Below are 15,806 nucleotides of genomic sequence, written 5' to 3' on the forward strand. Positions count from 1 at the left end.
TAGGGTTAGGGTCCCTAGGGTTAGGGTTAGGGTTTGTGTTAGGGTTAGGATCCCTAGGGATATATCATCAACCCTACGGATGTTTAGCGGCCGTGGAGGTGCCACCCCCGGGGCTGACTCAACCCACGTGGTGACCTATATCAGAGTACGGCAAAACACATCCGGTTAATTTCAATCACCTTGGCTGGCGTCTTTCACCTGCGTGGCTGACTCGCACGGAGGAAAATCATTTTGCCACAGTTCAAGACACAGAGAAACACGGCACTTTAATAAACTATTACGAGACGCTCTGTTTGACTGCGGGAAACCCTTCGCAATGGAGCGGTGAGTAGAAGACATTTGTCGGCCACATAGAGACACATGAATGTACCTTGTAGTGGAGTTGTACACTTGCTGGCAAGGTGACCGGTTTTATTGCTTGTGTCTCCCCCGCAGGCACCCACGGACACCACTTACATGCCCCGTGTGCCACAGGGTAACCAAATATCTATCCACACATCTGAGAAGGGTATGCCTGAGGCCACACTGTGATTCGGAGATAAAAACCGCCATAGCCTGCGCCAAGTGTCAACTTCGCTGTATCGCTAACAAGGGGACAAGTGAGCTCAAGCCCCTCCAATCCTTGGAGGAGACTGTCGCCTTCTTAGAAGGTCGCGGCTTTTTGATAGCAAACAAGCCTAGGTTTGAGTCACAAATCACACCACTGACCTGTGAAGGGCCCGCTCAGGTACCAACTGACAATCCGGAGCTCCGCCCAGGCTCCATGCCAGAGCTAGATTTAGATGTAATGGATGTGCCTTTCCTTTTACGGCCGGTAGACAGTCTGGAGGGAGACCCGTGCCCCCCGCCAGAGCTAGATTCGGATGAGATGGGCGTGCCTTTCCTTTTACGGCCGGTAGACAGTCGGGAGGGAGACCCATGCCCCCCGCCAGAGCTAGATTCGGATGAGATGGACGTGCCTTTCCTTTTACGGCCGGTAGACAGTCGGGAGGGAGACCCGTGCCCTGAGCCTGACCACACAGGGAGCGTTTCTGACCGCATAGGCAATGAGGAGTGTCATGATCCCAATGGCAGGGGATCACAAGAAGACAAGCACACAAAAAACAGAACTAGCTCTAGGGTGATGGAAACTGAGCTGACCGCGATCCTGAACCTAATTCACAACACTAGCAGTAGCCGGGGAACGTGCCTACGATGATTCTAGACGTCTCGCGCCAGCCGAAGGACTAGCTTCCCCTATTAGAAGAAACAAAGACCTCTCTTGCCTCCAGAGAAACACCCCACAGAAATAGCAGCCCCCCACATGTAATGACGGTGAAATGAGAGGAAAGCACATACGTAGTAATGAAAACAGATTCAGCAAAATAAGGCCCGCTAAAACTAGATAGCAGAGGATACAAAAGTGAACTGCGCGGTCAGCGAAAAACCCTACAAAAAACCATCCTGAAATTACCTGAACTCATGTGCCAACTCATGGAACATGAGGAGTAATATCAGACCACTAGAGCAACCAGCAACAAGGAATCAAATAACTGCAAGCTGGACTAAAACAAAAATAAAGCAAAACGTGGAACAGGAAAATCAAAAACTTAGCTTGTCCTGAAGATTACAGAAGCGGGAAGCAGAGGTAACAAGACACACTGATTACATTGATCGCCGGCGAGGAAATGACAAGAAAGCCAGGTTAAATAGGAAACTCCCATATCCTGATAGAACAGGTGGACACCAGAGACCGCAGAGAACACAAGTCACCCAGTACCATCTGTAACCACCAGAGGGAGCCCAAAAACAGAATCCACAACAGTACCCCCCCCCCTTGAGGAGGGGTCACCGAACCCTCACGAGAACCACCAGGGCGACCAGGATGAGCCCTATGAAATGCATGGACCAAATCAGCAGCATGAACATCAGAGGCAACCACCCAAGAATTATCCTCCTGACCATAACCCTTCCACTTGACCAAATACTGAAGTTTCCATCTGGAAACACGAGAATCCAAGATCTTCTCCACAACATACTCCAATTCTCCCTCCACCAGCACCGGAGCAGGAGGCTCAAGCGAAGGAACAACAGGTACCTCATACTTCCGCAACAACGACCGATGGAACACATTATGAATAGCAAACGATGCCGGGAGATCCAAACGAAACGACACAGGGTTAAGAATTTCCAAGATCCTATAGGGACCAATAAACCGAGGCTTGAACTTAGGAGAAGAGACCTTCATAGGAACAAAACGAGAAGACAACCACACCAAGTCCCCAACACGAAGTCGAGGACCCACGCGGCGACGGTGATTAGCAAACTGCTGAGCCCTCTCCTGGGACAACTTCAAATTGTCCACCACATGACTCCAAATCTGATGCAACCTATCCACCACCATGTCCACTCCAGGACAATCAGAAGGTTCCACCTGACCAGAGGAAAAACGAGGATGAAACCCCGAATTACAAAAGAAAGGAGAAACCAAGGTAGCAGAACTAGCCTGATTATTAAGGGCAAATTCGGCAAGCGGCAAAAAGGTAACCCAGTCATCTTGATCAGCAGAAACAAAACACCTTAAATAAGTTTCCAAGGTCTGATTAGTTCGTTCCGTCTGGCCATTCGTCTGAGGATGGAATGCAGACGAAAAGGACAAATCAATGCCCATCTTAGCACAGAACGTCCGCCAAAATCTAGACACAAACTGGGATCCCCTGTCAGAAACAATGTTCTCCGGAATCCCATGCAAACGAACCACGTTCTGAAAAAACAGAGGGACCAACTCAGAGGAGGAAGGTAACTTAGGCAAGGGAACCAGATGAACCATCTTAGAAAAGCGGTCACACACAACCCAGATGACGGACATTTTTTGAGAGACAGGGAGATCCAAAATAAAGTCCATGGAAATGTGCGTCCAAGGCCTCTTCGGGATAGGCAAAGGTGACAACAATCCACTGGCCCGAGAACAGCAAGGCTTAGCCCGAGCGCAAACTTCACAAGACTGCACAAAAGAACGCACATCCCTCGACAAGGAAGGCCACCAAAAAGACCTGGCCACCAAGTCTCTAGTACCAAATATTCCAGGATGACCTGCCAACGCAGAAGAATGGACCTCGGAGATGACTCTACTGGTCCAATTATCCGGAACAAACAGTCTTTCAGGCGGACAACGATCAGGTTTATCCGCCTGAAACTCCTGCAAAGCACGTCGCAAGTCTGGGAAGACAGCCGACAAAATCACCCCATCCCTAAGGATACCAGTGGGCTCAGAATTTCCAGGGGAATCAGGCACAAAACTCCTAGAAAGAGCATCCGCCTTCACATTCTTTGAACCTGGCAGGTATGAAACCACAAAATCGAAACGGGAGAAAAACAGTGACCAACGAGCCTGTCTAGGATTCAGACGCTTGGCAGACTCAAGGTAAATCAGATTTTTGTGATCAGTCAAGACCACCACACGATGTCTAGCACCCTCAAGCCAATGACGCCACTCCTCAAATGCCCACTTCATGGCCAAAAGCTCCCGATTACCAACATCATAATTCCGCTCAGTGGGCGAAAACTTTCTAGAAAAGAACGCACATGGCTTCATCACCGAGCAATCGGAGCTTCTCTGTGACAAAACCGCCCCCGCTCCAATCTCAGAAGCATCAACCTCAACCTGAAAAGGAAGCGAAACATCTGGCTGACGCAACACAGGAGCAGAAGAAAACCGGCGCTTAAGTTCCTGAAAGGCCTCCACAGCCGCAGGAGACCAATCAGCAACATCAGCACCCTTCTTAGTCAGATCCGTCAAAGGCTTAACAACACTAGAAAAACCAGTTATGAAACGACAATAAAAATTAGCAAAGCCCAAGAACTTCTGTAGACTCTTAAGAGATGTAGGCTGCGTCCAGTCACAAATAGCTTGAACCTTGACGGGATCCATCTCAATAGTAGAAGGTGGAAAAAATATACCCCAAAAAAGAAATCTTCTGGACTCCAAAGAGACACTTTGAACCTTTTACAAACAAAGAATTGGCCCGCAGGACCTGAAACACTTTCCTGACCTGCTGAACATGGGACTCCCAGTCATCAGAAAAAAACCAAAACATCATCCAAATACACAATCATAAATTTATCCAGATATTCACGGAAAATATCGTGCATAAAGGACTGGAAGACAGAAGGAGCATTAGAAAGTCCAAAAGGCATCACCAAATACTCAAAATGGCCCTCAGGCGTATTAAATGCGGTTTTCCACTCATCACCCTGCTTAATCCGCACAAGATTATACGCACCCCGAAGATCAATCTTAGTGAACCATTTAGCCCCCTTAATGCGAGCGAACAAATCAGTCAACAATGGCAAAGGATACTGATATTTGATCGTAATCTTATTCAAAAGACGGTAATCTATACAAGGCCTCAAGGAACCATCTTTTTTGGCCACGAAAAAAAAGCCTGCTCCCAAAGGGGACAAAGATGGACGGATATGTCCCTTTTCCAAGGACTCCTTAACATAATCCCGCATAGCAGTATGCTCTGGCACTGACAGATTGAACAAACGACCTTTAGGAAATTTACTGCCAGGAATCAAATCTATAGCACAATCGCAATCCCTGTGAGGAGGAAGCGAATTGAGCTTAGGCTCCTCAAAAACATCCCGATAATCAGACAAAAAGACAGGAACCTCAGAAGGAGTAGATGAAGCGATAGAAATCGGAGGTGCATCATCATGAACCCCCTGACATTCCCAGCTTAACACAGACATCGCCTTCCAGTCCAAGACTGGGTTATGAGTTTGTAACCATGGCAGACCAAGCACTAAGACATCATGTAAATTATACAGTACCAGGAAGCGAATCACCTCCTGATGAACGGGAGTCATACGCATGGTCACGTGTGTCCAGTACTGAGGTTTATTCATAGCCAAAGGTGTAGAGTCAATTCCTTTCAAAGGAATAGGGACTTCCAGAGGCTCCAGACTAAACCCACAGCGGTTGGCAAATGACCAATCCATAAGACTCAGGGCAGCGCCTGAATCCACATAGGCATCGACGGAAATGGCTGATAATGAACAAATCAGAGTCACAGACAGAATGAACTTAGACTGTAAAGTACTAATGGCAACAGACATCAACCTTTTTTGTGCGTTTAGAGCATGCTGATATAACATGAGCTGAATCACCACAATAAAAACACAACCCATTTTTCCGCCTATAGTTTTGCCGTTCACTTCTGGACTGAATTCTATCACATTGCATTGTCTCAGGTGCCTGTTCAGAAGACACCGCCAAATGGTGCACAGGTTTGCGCTCCCGTAAACGCCGATCAATCTGAATAGCCATAGTCATAGACTCATTCAGACCTGTAGGCGCCGGGAACCCCACCATAACATCTTTAATGGCCTCAGAAAGGCCATCTCTGAATTTTGCAGCCAGAGCGCACTCATTCCACTGAGTAAGCACTGACCATTTCCGAAATTTCTGACAATATATTTCTGCTTCATCTTGTCCCTGAGAGAGAGCCAATAAAGCTTTTTCAGCCTGAATCTCTAGGTTAGGTTCCTCATAGAGCAAACCCAATGCCAGAAAAAACGCATCCACATTGAGCAACGCAGGATCCCCTGATGCCAATGCAAATGCCTAATTCTGAGGGTCACCCCGCAGGAAAGATATTACAATTTTGACTTGCTGAGCAGGGTCTCCAGAGGAGCGAGATTTCAAAGAAAGAAACAACTTGCAACTGTTCCTAAAATTCAGAAAACTAGATCTATCTCCAGAAAAAAACTCTGGGATAGGAATTCTAGGTTCAGACATAGGAGCATGTACAACAAAATCTTGTATATTTTGAACCTTAGCAGCAAGATTATTCAGGCTGGAAGCCAAACTCTGGACGTCCATGATAAACAGCTGAGGTCAGAGCCATTCAAGGATTAAGAGGAGGTAAGACGCAGCCAGGCTGCAATTAAGGCTAGGCAGCAAACTCTGAGGGAAGGAAAAAAAAAAAAACTTCCTCAGACTACTTTTCCTCCTACTTCAGCCAATACGATTACCACTTTCAGGCCGGCGATACTGTCATGATCCCAATGGCAGGGGATCACAAAAGGACAAGCACACAAAAAACAGAACTAGCTCTAGGGTGATGGAAACTGAGCTGACCGCGATCCTGAACCTAATTCACAACACTAGCAGTAGCCGGGGAACGTGCCTACGATGATTCTAGACGTCTCGCGCCAGCCGAAGGACTAGCTTCCCCTATTAGAAGAAACAAAGACCTCTCTTGCCTCCAGAGAAACACCCCACAGAAATAGCAGCCCCCCACATGTAATGACGGTGAAATGAGAGGAAAGCACATACGTAGTAATGAAAACAGATTCAGCAAAATGAGGCCCGCTAAAACTAGATAGCAGAGGATACAAAAGTGAACTGCGCGGTCAGCGAAAAACCCTACAAAAAACCATCCTGAAATTACCTGAACTCATGTGCCAACTCATGGAACATGAGGAGTAATATCAGCCCACTAGAGCAACCAGCAACAAGGAATCAAATAACTGCAAGCTGGACTAAAACAAAAATAAAGCAAAACGTGGAACAGGAAAATCAAAAACTTAGCTTGTCCTGAAGATTACAGAAGCGGGAAGCAGAGGTAACAAGACACACTGATTACATTGATCGCCGGCGAGGAAATGACAAGAAAGCCAGGTTAAATAGGAAACTCCCATATCCTGATAGAACAGGTGGACACCAGAGACCGCAGAGAACACAAGTCACCCAGTACCATCTGTAACCACCAGAGGGAGCCCAAAAACAGAATCCACAACAGAGGAGGTCGTGGATGGCAGCAATTTAAGTATTCAGAAAAGGGAATGGAAAGACAAAAACCGCACGGCTACCAAGGCCGCCGGATTGTACAAGCGTCACTCATTGAATCACCCCATGTTAAAGGGGTTCCACTCGTACCTAACAGTTACCCATGGGGTCCCAAACTGTCAACAGGAGGTATCAAACGTAGCACGGTTTCTATTTTTTGTGAACCCAAAATCTGTAACTCTGGAGTACCTCGTAAAACCAAACAAGGTTAATAATTTTTTTCAACAACTTGGAAAACTCCATCTATCGAGCCAGACCTCCCTCAAAATGTTGAAGCATATACGGAGAGTTACCATCTATCAGATGAGGGCTACCAAACTGAGACTAGAGAATCCTCAACTTTATAAGGCATGTGAAGTGTTTATGAATTTTACAACAGATCTTCAGAAATCATTGTACAAGGGAGCCTGCCGAGAGTCTGTAAGTAAAAGGTACACCGTTCAAAAGAGCCAATATTCAGCGCATTGTTACGAAACCTTGGATGTTGGTTAATTGCCTTTATTTTTCCCTGCAAGTACGATCTATTGATGAAGCCATCAAAGTCACCCAAGGACTGCCAGATTATACTGGAGGAGGCAAGGCCAACATTTCTAGCTAGCGTCGAGGCTGTGACAGATGGCGGATCGGAAGTAGATCGCCGGGAAGTGGTACTGTACCTCGAGGCCCTTCTGATTCTAAAACATCTCCAAAGACCAGGTGTTGTTCGTAACATGACGGTAAGTCGTCGGGCCCTGTGGGTCAGCGGTATTTGCTGAACCGGTTCAATATTTTTCCACCTTGTGTTTTCACATCGTAGGTTTCAGAGTGGAATGAGAGGATCCATCACACATACCAAGGAAGACGCAAGACAATTGTGAAGACTCACAAGTGCTCCACCTCTCAGGTAGCAACTTTTGTACTTTCAGAGGAAGAGGAATCGGTAAGCTTTTCTCAAAGCCAGGGAACACAGGCAACCCCACTCATTATGGGGAGCAAAACACTCTCTTGTCCCCATGTAAAACCTTTTGGAGGGGTGCCCCCTGGCTGGAGATTAACATACATTTTTTTTTCTTTTTCAGTGGTTCAATGCATATGCGGAATATGTCAGACCGGTCTTTACCGCTGGCCGAAAGATTATCACAAACTTTTTCGTGACATGTACCGGGAAGGTCATAAAAAATACATCCGTGAGCCTCAGACGATACCATTCAAGGTAAGGTGGCCACAAGTCAAGTGACCCACAGCCATAAGTAGCAACCGGTACTAACAATGTGCTTTCCTCCATAGCTACAACCTCCCAAACATCACCAGCCACCTTGTACGGCGGATTTGCGAGACATGGACTTTGTCACAATACACGGATTGCGAAAAGCGCTTATTTGCACGCTACTTGGCACATACAAACGATGTGGCCGAGAGAGTTTACCGGGAGAAGACCCTGACAGATATGTGCCGTGCCCAAGAGCTAGTGTTCAACGCAGGAAATCGTGAGGACGCCAAAATTATGTCACCAGTAATGGCATCAACCAGTGAATTGGATAACAAGGTGGTAGACCTCACGGAAAGTGATACCGAGTCATCCGAGTCTACTGAGGGGTATGGACTCAAGAATATTCGGCTTGTCCCAATCAGGAGAACAAAGCCCTTGTGAATCTGTCAATTTTTATATGCCATTAATAAAATTATTCAAATGTACATTCATCTTTGCCTCTTTGACTTGCCTCACTTTTCTCCCACTTTGGGGACCCTCTCGGGTTACTCCGCAACATATTGAAGCCCCTCTTGGGTGGGGGTAAGGGGAAATGTGATGTTTTTTTTTTTTCTCAGAAAATTGCCCAAAATTTTCTAAGTGTCAAGGACTCTTCCAGAAAAGCTTCCCCAGGCTTCTGGAAGTATCCTCGGTATACCTCCAGCGGTTTCCCCGCCTGGAAGTCTGATACTTGTCTGAAATTTTCAAAGTGTGAAAGTATGGTTTTTCACCCAAAATTCAACTTTCCGCCCATGAACCACAGACTTCACCCACACTTAGGTCACTGTCTTAGGGTACACCTCCAGTGCTCTGTCACGGTCGTCACTGTTGTCACAAAAATTAACTTTTGTTAAGGCCAAGCAATTTGAGGAAGGCACGGCATCCAGCAGCCCGTACGGTCCAGGGGTTGATCAGACCCCGGTACGTCCGGTCGTGGTCTCCGTGCCCCGAAGGGGTTCCCACTTCTCGCCTGCACCAGGCACGGCAGCCAGTAGACCGTACGGTCCAGGGGTGGATCAGACCCCCGTACGTCCGGTTGTGGTCTCCGTGCCCCGAAGGGGTTCCCGCTTCTCACCTGCACCAGGCACGGCAGCCAGCAGACCGTACGGTCCAGGGGTGGATCAGACCCCCGTACGTCCGGTTGTGGTCTCCGTGCCCCGAAGGGGTTCTCGCTTCTCGCCTGCGGCAGGCACAGCAGCCCGTACGGTCCAGGGGTTGATCAGGCCCCTGTACGTCTGCCCGTGGTCTCCGTGAGTCTTTCGCCCCTATACCCAGGTCAGACGACCGATTTGCACGTCAGGGCCGCTGCGGACCTCCACCAGAGTTTCCTCTGGTTTCGTCCTACCCAGGCATAGTTCACCATCTTTCGGGTCCAATCGTGCGCGCTCGTGCTCCACCTCCCCGACGGAGCGGGCGAGGTGGGCCGGTGGTACGCCCACTGTGTCAACCCCCCGGAGCGGGCGGCGGGATACCACCTCGGCCGGGGCGCCCCGGCCTTCACCTTCATTGCGCCACAGGGTTTCGCGTCGCAACGGGGGAAGTGACGGATGGTAAACCCCATCAGGTGGGCCCAGGGCGGGTGAGTCTGGCCTTGGGGGGACGTAAGGGATAAAGGAGGAGAGACCATCGGGGCACGGAGCCTCGGGCCTCCCTCGTTGTCACCCTTGCGAGGGGACCCCAGCTGCGCCACGGAGGCGATAGACGGAGGGGCGACCCTCAGACAGGCATAGCCCCGGGAGCACCCCGGGGCCGCAAGGTGCGTTCAAAGTGTCGATGATCAATGTGTCCTGCAATTCACACTAATTCTCGCAGCTAGCTGCGTTCTTCATCGACGCGCGAGCCGAGTGATCCACCGTTAAGAGTCACGCTTTCTGGTTTGGGGACGCTCGGAGGCGCCCCCCTTTTCACTCTCGTGTCAGCCGGCCGCAAAAGACTGGGATGCTTCGGAGGGTTGTTTTCAAATCTCGGCCCTGTTGCCCGGGCGCTCGGCCTCCCCGTCCCTCCCTCCAGCGGGGAGGAGAACGAAGGAGGGCTCGAGGCTTCTCGACCTACCGCCCGGACCCGCATACCCTGGGGAGGGGTGTGTGAGCGCACGGGAGAATGGTACCTGGGACGGCCTTTAGCGTGCGCGGGGGGCTTCTTATTTTTCCTCGGCAGGCAGCGGCAGGGCAACAATCGTCGGCGCGAGGCCGGGCGTCTTTTTCCTGGGCAACGGAGCGAGAGGGGCTCCCCGCACCCTCCCGACGTCGCCCGCCCGCTGTCCTCACGTGCCCTCGCCGTCCCCACCCTGCGGAGCGCCCTGGCGAAGCGGAAAGAGACCCACCACCGCCCCCATCGCGTTCAGTACCCTTCGGGGATTTGGCTGGCGGCTGGCCTGGGCTTCCTGCTCCTAATCAGTATTTTTCACTCGCCCATTAATTATCCTTCCGCAGGTTCATCTAGGGAAACCTTGTTACGACTTTTACTGTCTCTAGATAGTCAAGTTCGATCGTCTTCTCGGCTCTCCACCATGGGTCTTGGCCGACCCCGGCGGGGCCGATCCAAGGACCTCACTAAACCATCCAATCGGTAGTAGCGACGGGCAGTGTGTACAAAGGACAGGGACTTAATCAATCGAGGGAGAGAAGCCGGAAAGGAAGCCGCGCAGCAGGAAGAGCGCCCGAAGGAAGGGGAAATCCCCATTGTCGTCCGTGCCAGCAGGCGGGCATCCCCGGGCATCACCTTGCGGAGGAAGAAGGGAGCCTGAACAGCGAGTGCAGTGCCACTGGGGAGATCGTGCACGCTGTACGGTGCGAGGCGGCCGATGCGGAGGGTGTCTGGAAAAAACCCACCTTGCACGGAGAGGGCGAGGTGACTGGCCTCCGGAGGACGCCACGGCCCCCCTGCCTCGTGACCCACCGCTCCCGGGGCGACACACAGAGTCGCTGCTGGGGAGAGGGGCCAGGGCGGTGGGGGGCCTATGCAGCACCGCCGTCTGGCTTAGACCCGGCCTCCCGATCGGAGGGCATCCGTTGTAAAAACCACCCCTTGCGCGGGGAGGGCCGTAGGTGACTGGCCTTCGGAGGACGCCACGGCCGCCCTGCCTCGTGACCCACCGCTCCCGGGGCGACACACAGAGTCGCTGCTGGGGAGAGGGGCCAGGGCGGTGGGGGGCCTATGTGGGGCCTCCGTCTGGCTTAGACCTGCCTCCGCCGCAGGGGGTCCTCGACCCACCGGCGGATTGGCGCGAGGAGTGGGAGAGGGGGGCTGGCCATCGGGGTCCACCGCGGCTCAGGCGCAGAGCCCGCCAGTGACGCGGAGGTCGCGCGGGGGGCACAGTTGGCCTGGCCGTGTCGGCGTCGCCCTCTGGCGTAGTCCCTCGTCCCGGGCTCTTGCCCGTAACCTCAAAGGAGCCCCAACCGAGCGGCGTCTCCCCCCAAAGCCGTGCCTCCGCTGTTGAGAACAGAAGAAGCCCGGGGCGGCAGTTCGCCGGGTACTCCCCTTCGCCAAAACTCTTTTTGCCCCCCTCGTGGACGATTCGTCTCTCCCTTTTCCATCCTCCCTTCTCGCTCTGGGGCGTCCGCTTGGTCTCTCTCTCTCTCTCTCTCTCTCTCCCTCTCGCGCTCCCTGCCGAGCCGCCTCGGAGGACGTCGGACGAGCAGGGAAGGCGACGGCGTTCGGCCGGGCACACCACGCGGTGAGAACCCACTCCGCCTGCCTCCCCATGCGTCTGTCGTCCCCCCACTATCGTAGGGGCTCGGGAAATGACTGGAGAACGCGGAGCTCGGCGGTGGCGTGGAAGCGCCACCCACTGCCGCCGCTCTCGCCGATGCCCACCGCGGAGGCCGCCCATCGGACGCTGGGTGGGGGTCAGCGCGGGCCTCCGCGGGCGAGCTGCGCATCTGGAAGTCAAAGGGCCGCCCTCGGAGAAGATCGTTGTGCTACCCCGCGCGGGGAGCGATTCGGACGGCGGGCCCCCACGCCGAGGTGGGTGGGCGCCCCGCCGTTCGCCCGCGCGGGTCGTCGGAACCCTGCCGTACCACAGTTCGGGTCAAACTCCCCCTCTGCACGGCAGCCACCGTCCTGCGAACGGGAGGCGACTGCCGGCGTGCGCGCCCAAGGACGAGTGCCTGAATCCCGGGGGGGTAAAAGAGGAAGGAGACCGCCTGCCTTAGACCGACGCGGGCTCCAAAGCCCGGGCCGAGCGAGCGGCACCACCTCCCCACCCGGGAGGGCTGAGCCAAATCGATCAGAGGAAGAGCCGGTGGGGGGCATGGGTGAGAAACCCCACCCGCTGCCATCCTTCCCCTCGGGGAGACGGGGAAGAAACGTGCCCGACAGTCCTGGAGGTACCTCTCCGACACGCTACGGGCGCCCTCGAGACGGAATCCGGGTCACGGTGCAATTCTCTCATAGGTCTCCCCGGTGGCGTGGAAGCGGGAGACATCCGACGCAGAGAAACGCCAAGCCTGCTCTGAGGGGACCGAGTCAGGGGGTGCAATCCGCCCTCCTGGAGCCCTCTTCAAGACGAAGACTCCAGATCTGCCTCCCTTCTGACATCCGTCACCCTCGGAGAACCAGAACACGCTTGGGGAGGGTCCGTTCAGGCTCAGGCGACCCAGGAAACGCGTCTCTGACTTGGGGCAGACGACCGGCAAGAGTCCCCCTGGAGCCGCGGAAGCCTGGTGTCGACGCGAGGGCGGACTTCCATGCAAACAGGGGGGTACTCGCCAAACCGCCTACCCGACTCAAGGAACCACGAAAACATCGGAAATCAGTCGGGCCCGAGAGGTACCCCTCTCTCCTATATCCTGCAGCTGGTGTGCAAAAGTGGGTATTTGCATGGCGAAACACCGACCCCCACTTTAAGGGAGCGAAGCCGAAAAGTGTCCGACTTCCTGGAGCTGTGCGGCGGATCCGGCGGCCAGAAATTCCCTCATTCCGGTTCTATTTTTTTTTTTTTTTTCGATTTTGCGAAATTTGGCGGCCAGGCGGCGTAGCTGGGGCCTGGACTAGCCCGAAACACCTGGAACCGGCGACGGAACGAATTTCCCAAGTTTCTGCGGCTCCCGGAAGCCAAAAACGCCTCGCCGAAAAATTTCAAAGTCCCAAGGACTCGTTCTTGAAAATCGATCCGGGGGCCATAGAAGTGTCCTCGGTACAGCCTCAGAGCTTTCCCCCCGCCTGGAAGTCTGAAAGTTCTATGTTTGTTCTAAGTGGAAAATCGCTTTTTTTTCAGTGTTCCACCCATCAGACCCAAACTTTGCCCACGCTTAGGTCTCTGTCTCGGGGTGCTTTACAACATATTGACGCCCCTTTAGGGTGGAAGTAGGGGAAAGGGGTCAATTTTCACAAAATCGTGATTTTCTGAAAATATTTCTACGTGTCAAGGACACTTTTGGAAAATCTTCCCCAGGCTCCTGGAAGCCTCCTCGGTACGCCTCCGGCGGTTTCCCCCTGCCTGGAAGTCTGACACTTGTCTGAAATTTTTAAAGTATGAAAACGCGGTTTTTCACCCAAAATTCGACTTTGCGCCCATGACTCGCAAACTTCACCCACATTTGGGCGACTGTCCTGGGGTACCTCACAACATATTGACGCCCCCCTGGCGTGGAAGTAGGGGAAACGTGTCAATTTTCACAAAATCGTGATTTTCTCAAAATATTTCTAAGTGTCAAGGACACTTTTGGAAAATCTTCCCCAGGCTCCTGGAAGCCTCCTCGGTACGCCTCCGGCGGTTTCCCCTTGCCTGGAAGTCTGACACTTGTCTGAAATTTTTAAAGTATGAAAACGCGGTTTTTCACCCAAAATTCGACTTTGCGCCCATGACTCGCAAACTTCACCCACATTTGGGTGACTGTCCTGGGGTACCTCACAACATATTGACGCCCCCCTGGCCTGGAAGTAGGGGAAACGTGTCAATTTTCACAAAATCGTGATTTTCTCAAAATATTTCTAAGTGTCAAGGACACTTTTGGAAAATCTTCCCCAGGCTCCTGGAAGCCTCCTCGGTACGCCTCCGGCGGTTTCCCCTTGCCTGGAAGTCTGACACTTGTCTGAAATTTTTAAAGTATGAAAACGCGGTTTTTCACCCAAAATTCGACTTTGCGCCCATGACTCGCAAACTTCACCCACATTTGGGCGACTGTCCTGGGGTACCTCACAACATATTGACGCCCCCCTGGCCTGGAAGTAGGGGAAACGTGTCAATTTTCACAAAATCGTGATTTTCTCAAAATATTTCTAAGTGTCAAGGACACTTTTGGAAAATCTTCCCCAGGCTCCTGGAAGCCTCCTCGGTACGCCTCCGGCGGTTTCCCCCTGCCTGGAAGTCTGACACTTGTCTGAAATTTTTAAAGTATGAAAACGCGGTTTTTCACCCAAAATTCGACTTTGCGCCCATGACTCGCAAACTTCACCCACATTTGGGCGACTGTCCTGGGGTACCTCACAACATATTGACGCCCCCCTGGCCTGGAAGTAGGGGAAACGTGTCAATTTTCACAAAATCGTGATTTTCTCAAAATATTTCTAAGTGTCAAGGACACTTTTGGAAAATCTTCCCCAGGCTCCTGGAAGCCTCCTCGGTACGCCTCCGGCGGTTTCCCCCTGCCTGGAAGTCTGACACTTGTCTGAAATTTTTAAAGTATGAAAACGCGGTTTTTCACCCAAAATTCGACTTTGCGCCCATGACTCGCAAACTTCACCCACACTTAGGTCACTGCCTTGGGGTGCCTCACAACATATTGACGCCCCCCTGGCGTGGAAGTAGGGGAAAGGGGTCAATTTTCACAAAATCATGATTTTCTCAAAATATTTCTAAGTGTCAAGGACACTTTCGGAAAATCTTCCACAGGCTCCTGGAAGCCTCCTCGGTACGCCTCCAGCGGTTTCCCCCCGCCTGGAAGTCTGACATTTTTCACAGTGCGAAAATACGGTTTTTCGCTCAAAATTCAACTTTCCGCCCATGGAACGCACACTGTGCCCCCACCTTGGAGAGTCTCTCTGGCGTACTCGGGGTGACTATTAAGCCCTCAGACAACCTCCACAGGCCGACTATTAAGCCCTCCACCGACTTCCGCAGGGCCGACTATTAAGCCCCCCTCCGACTATTAAGCCCTCCCCCTCGGAGTCCACTCAGCCAGCGACTGAAACGCGGCGAGCGGGGCGTGCGCACCCCGGCCGCGCCCAAAGTGCTTCACCGCGGTCATGGCTGTCGCCACCGAAAACGGCAAATGTTTGTTTCGGCCAAGCTGCAAGTATACACCTCGGAACACAAAAACCAAAACGGTGGGGACATCCTACAGAGAAACACCGAGCCTGCTCTAGGGGACAGGGACAGAAGTGCGTCCGCCTTCCGAGAGCCCTCACCTGGGTGAGGACTCAAGATGTGCCCTTCTGACAGTGATAACCTCCAGAGAACCAGGACCCCCGTGGGAAGGGTCCTGCCAAGCTTGGGTCACCCAGATTCGCCTCTCTCACTCGGGACATGCGCCCAGCCAACGTCCGCAGAAGACTTCTGACAAACACCGAGCCTGCTCTGGGGGGGGGACAAAGACAGAAGGGTGTCCGCCTTCCGAGAGCCCTCACCTGGGTAAGGTCTCAAGATGTACCCTTCTGAAAGTGATTACCTCCAGAGAACCAGGACCCCCGTGGAAAGGGTCCCTCCAGGCTCGGGTCACCCAGATTTGCCTCTCTCACTCGGGTCACATGCCCAGCCAACGTCCGCAGCAGATTTCCGACAAACACCCAGTCTGCTCTGGG

At 52.5% G+C, this 15,806-nt stretch overlaps 1 non-coding gene across 1 annotated transcript; it reads right to left on the reverse strand.

Moving 5' to 3' along the window:
- Nucleotides 1–9,773: 9,773 nt before the first annotated feature.
- On the reverse strand, nucleotides 9,774–9,927 carry LOC138659994 (5.8S ribosomal RNA). Its single transcript, XR_011317502.1, has one exon. It is a non-coding gene; the product is annotated as a 5.8S ribosomal RNA (ribosomal RNA).
- Between the last annotated feature and the right edge of the window lie 5,879 nt (nucleotides 9,928–15,806).

This window comes from Ranitomeya imitator, chromosome 1 (genome assembly GCF_032444005.1).
Source record: "Ranitomeya imitator isolate aRanImi1 chromosome 1, aRanImi1.pri, whole genome shotgun sequence".
NCBI lineage: Eukaryota > Metazoa > Chordata > Amphibia > Anura > Dendrobatidae > Ranitomeya > Ranitomeya imitator.